General features: G+C 45.4%; 1 protein-coding gene across 1 annotated transcript in view; it reads left to right on the forward strand.

Moving 5' to 3' along the window:
* Window positions 1-4929, forward strand: part of LOC104624302 (inositol hexakisphosphate and diphosphoinositol-pentakisphosphate kinase 1-like) — a gene marked incomplete at its 5' end in the record, with an annotated part of 31004 nt that overhangs the window by 22563 nt on the left and 3512 nt on the right. The gene's annotated exons all lie outside the window — the stretch shown is intronic.

The following is a 4929-nucleotide window of genomic DNA, read 5'->3' on the forward strand; positions in this document are numbered from 1 at the left end:
AAGGAAATGAACTCAGTGCTTCGGGCAGCGATGCACCAAATATTGCAGCATGTTGCTGGGTTGTGCAGCCTGCCCTAATGCAGCCAAATGTATGAGTTCTGTACCTCAGCATAACAGCCTTCCTATGTGGAAATCAGATCTCTGCAGTCAGTGAGTTCTTTCTTGCTATATTCTCAGTCTGCCATCAAGCCCGCAGTTAGCTTATTTGGGATTCTTGCTGGGGTTCTTCTCAGAGTCTGTGGTCTCTGTAGCTGACAGCCTGACTTCCCCCTCGTGAAAACTACATACTCCTTATCCTGTCTTTCTTGGCTTTCAACTGTACTTCTATCCACACAAAGATGACATGAATTAAAAGATAGAATCAGGGAGTTAAAAGTATGCAGCTGGCATCCATAGTTGGAAAGATAAATGGTGGAGCTCTGAAGCAGTCTGTCTAGGAATCTGTGCTTGTCTGTGTGGTCATAGCTGGGAAAAAGAAGAGTGTGAAGTAAGTTCATGTTGGTGATGAATTACAGTGGTACTGAAGCCAAAGGTCAGCTGTGAAAAAACAGTGAGTGACCCTGTGAAAATGAGTGGGCAGTAAAACAGCAGGTGATGTTCAGTGTAAATAAATTTAAATGACAAGGAGAAACAGCCCCAAATTAATATATAAAATGGTGGTCTCTGAGCTGACCGTCACTACTTGGGACGATGTAGAAAAGGTAGAAATTTGCAGTCTGGGAAAGATGTTTGTGATAGTGGTCAGAGTGGCCTGGAGAGGGTTGGTGGGGATCTGCAGTTCAACGTCTGTTCCAGTGTAGGACCTAGGCAGTTTGTAATGGAGTAAGTAGAGGCAGCTTCAGACAGAAGTGATTTTTTCCACACATAGTGAAACTCCTGACCACGGTACATGGGTGTGTTAGGAGCTTACCTGAGTTCAAGGGGAGACGGGAGAACATAGAAGAGACACATCAGGTTCAGAGCAGTTCTGAGCTGCAGGTCACTGGAGTTTGGGGAACTGCTTGGGGGAAGAGTCACTACATGCTCTCTAGTCTTGTACCCCTTCATTTGTAGCCACTTCTGTCACTGTGGGCAGCGAGGTGTTGAACTAGGATAGACCTTCAGGCTGACTGTACAAGCTTAAATTTAGAAAGGCTGGCTAGCAAAAGCCCTAGTTCATGTAAATATAATGTATGCATATATAAACACATGCAAATATACATGTGGCATACTGTAGTTCTTCCAACAAAATAAGGCTGGACTGACCAAGCATGTTGGAGAGGAACTTGCTGAGTGTGCTTTCTATCATGCCCTTCAGAATCTGTGCTGAGACAGGGCAAGTGCTTCTTTACTCCAGAAGAGGTGGCACACAGACCTTCGGCATACAGACCTTCTGAGAATGTGCCAGGTGCCATTGGTCTGCCTGTTGCTTTCAGGGTCTCTCTCCGTTAGAAAGGAACAGGCACCCTTTCCACTCCAGTGTAGAGTTCATAACTGGAGAGCTGGGTAGTAGCTCAGCAACTTCTGCTAATCAAATTGTGTGTAGTAATGTTCAGAAGTCTCAGGCAAAAGTACAAAACAAAAAGGATTGCTTTGGACCAGAAAGACTTCTCACCTGAGTCTTCCTTGGCCTCTGTCTTTGTTGGCTGACAGCAGTTTGGCTGCTTTCTACTTGCCAGCCTGCTGCAGCAAACAAGTACATTCTCTCTTAACAAGCCCACTCTGCTAGTAGAGAACCTTGCCATATTTGGGACCTCAGCTCAATCTTAATAAAGCTGAGGAGCATGCCATTTGGACTACTTGAAGACTGCACCTTGTCATGTCCACTAGCCTGGAAGTCTGCGGGCTCCCAGGTGATCTGCTGAATTACCAGCTCTGAGTGATAATCACACCAACACTGATTTCATTCCAGGGGGTACATATGTTCCATATAAACTCAACTTTCCCAACTCTTACACAGTAAGCTTTTTTCTTGTCTCTCTGTGACATACATAGAATTTAGGAAACTTTGTGTTACCTTGATTGAAATGAGATGCTTCCTCTTAATGAAATGGTATTGATTTCCTTTCAAGGATTTAGACTGGGACATCTCCTGCAGTAATCAGGAAGATGCAAATGAATTCAGGGTCTTGTTTTCTCCCTTGTTCTTCCCTTTTCCCAGTAAAAAAATCTGCTTATTTTAGTTCTGCTGCTAACACCTTTGGTTGAATTTTCTTTCAGACCTAAGAGTGAAAGAGGTATAGCTAAATGGATGAAAGTACCTTTTGTGAAAGTATCATCCGCAGTGAAAAAGCAGTAGGGTAATGCAGCATATAGGGTTTGCTCAGAGATCTGCGATGTATTTGCTTGGCATTCAAGCCACGTAATCATAAAGCAGCTATCTATTTCAGAATTCATCATTGTGTAGTCCAGGTAAAAAGGTGGCGCTTCTTGACTCTGTCTTTGAGGTCATCTGCTAAGAGGTAGCTGTTCATAAGAGTTGTATCAATGTGTTCCTACTGCCTGCTGGAATCTCCTAGAAATCTGTGATTCTCTGTTTCAGATGAAGACATGAGACAGGTGCGGGTGTCCATTTGCTTTATATGGTATAGTGTGCTAAATAATCTCTGCAAAAGGGTCCTTATACCCAAATCACCTTCTTAATACTCTTATGAACTATCGTGTGTTGGTACTAGGCAGCCCTGAAACAGCCTTACTCAAAGAGGACAGTCAGTTCCTCGTTGAACATCTGGAAGACTTTTTCATAAACTGATTATGTCGAGTAAACGCTCTGACAGTGTGCAGTAAAGTGTGCACACACCAAGAACATGAAGCTCCGGGGAGAAGAGCTCGAACTGGAACACAGCTAACCCAGCTGTAAGTGGGTGGGCCTTCAGCTTTGACAGCAGCATGCCTGGGAGAGTCAGCACAGGACTCGTAATCCTCTAGCTGGGCTGTACCTCTGGTGCTCTTGTCTGCAGAATGGCTCTTCAGGCAGTACCATTCTCCCTGCTGCTGTGTCCGGATACTGCTGCATTATCGATTCAGAGTCGTGATTTCCCCATAGCTGCTCCCCCACATCACGTGCAGTCTCCTTGGGCATCCAAAATAATACGTAGTCAGCAGGCTCCTCTGCCTTGTGTATCTTAAGGTTTTTCCCATAACCAAATCTTGTCTTCTTTAACAGGTGGTTTCTTCTTATTTTACTGAACAAAAATTTTGGAGACATAATCACGCTATACTCTTTGCCTGCAGAAGGTTACAGTTGACTCTGGGATTCATTTTTAGCTACTCTGGTCTGCAGGCCGCGGCTACATGCCTCTTCTGGCAGGGCAGGCCTCACTGTGGAGGAAGCAGAGTGCCCTGTGCACCCTTAATGCAGCTAGTGTAGTCAAACCTGAACGAAATGAAAAACAAAACTTGTTCCTCTGTGGGCTACTGTTTGACTTTGGTACAAAATGAATGGAATTCTGTCTAATTTCTTGTGCCATTGTCCGCATCACAGACTCCTGCCCTGCAGGCCCAGGAAAAGAGTTTCAGGAAGCATCAGCAGTAGCCCAGTGGTCGGCACTGGGTGACTGTCAGGCTGGCAAGGTTCCTATGGTCTGCACTCATGCTTTATTTTTGTTGCCCTTTCCCTAAGATGTTGGTTCTTTGCTAAATGTGTGTGGTGCAGCAGTGCTCAGAACCTTCGCTGGGCACTGTGGCTGCTGCTGTGGTACACACAAGGATTATGGTCTGTAGCAGTAACTTCTGCTTTGGCTCTACTGTGGAGGCATGAAACTGCCGTTGTTGGCCTCCCCACAGCAGCTAAGCAGGTCAAGGGAGGTGTGCAGGGAAGTGGGCTGCCATAAACAAATGAGAGGGATTCCTTGAAAATAGTAGTGTTTCACCTCCAGGTGGGAAACTTTTTCTCTACTAGCTTAAGACCAGTTAAGTGACATAGTGCTGAGCAGAGCTGTGTGAGCAGGCATTTGGCACTTTGGGGGTGTAGGTGTATCATTTCACATCAGTAGCGCTGTCAGTGTTCCATGTTTCCTTTAACGCTGGACCTTTCGTTTCCTTTTTTTGTTAGAGGAGTGCCCAAGCACTCGGATCTCCATCAGTGCCTCCAAATGTAGCTTGTAACTACGTTGCTTTGCCCTACGTTATATTCAAACTTCTTCCCTTTTCCTTTGGAGACCCCAGCAGCTGGGCCAACTTCAGCCCTTCTTAAACCAGATTCTGTTGTGAAATGACATTAGCCTCATACTATGCTGCTCCACAACCATCTCCGTGTGGCTGTTCGTTAAGTCTTGACCTCACCCTTTTCCTTTAGCTCTGTCTCCCAGAATGCCTATGGGAAAATAATGAACAGATACTCTTCCTTATTCAGCAAGGGACAGAAGACTATGGTATTCTTCTGGTGTCTTATATTCCTTTGCCCTAGTCAAGGATGTGTTATCTTTCAAGTCCTGAATTGATGTTTGTAGGCCCCTTGTGGCATAGGTAACCTCTGGACTGCCTGAAGGGTTTGATCTCCAGTAGCTGTTACGGCAGTGAATGTTTCTGCAGCACTGCGAACTGGTGATGATCTGGTCTGCAGCCTTCTTATATTGCACATGAATTCACTCTAAATACCATCTGCTGGCTCATGCTCCTTGCCTCTTGCAGAACTGGGTTAGGTGAGCGGATTGGAGCAGAGACTGTCCTGGAGGTGACTGGAACAATGATTACTCTTAGTAGATAATCCAGGTGCTCTAGGTCTTCTCCTTAGGTACTGTGAAGCTGCAGGGATCAATTTTAGCCTGCCAGTGTCCTGGGCAGTGATCCTGACACAGTAGTACCTCAAGAGCTGTCATACTTTTTGCATTTCAAAGTAATTTTCCTTCTTTGTAGGAACAAACCCAATTCCTTCCCAGGGTCTTTCTGAGCTCCTTGGAGAGAGCTATGGAGTCACAGAATGGAATGCCGAAGCTTAAGACGATTACA

The sequence above is a fragment of the Phaethon lepturus genome, unplaced genomic scaffold (genome assembly GCF_000687285.1).
Source record: "Phaethon lepturus isolate BGI_N335 unplaced genomic scaffold, ASM68728v1 scaffold3267, whole genome shotgun sequence".
Lineage (NCBI taxonomy): Eukaryota > Metazoa > Chordata > Aves > Phaethontiformes > Phaethontidae > Phaethon > Phaethon lepturus.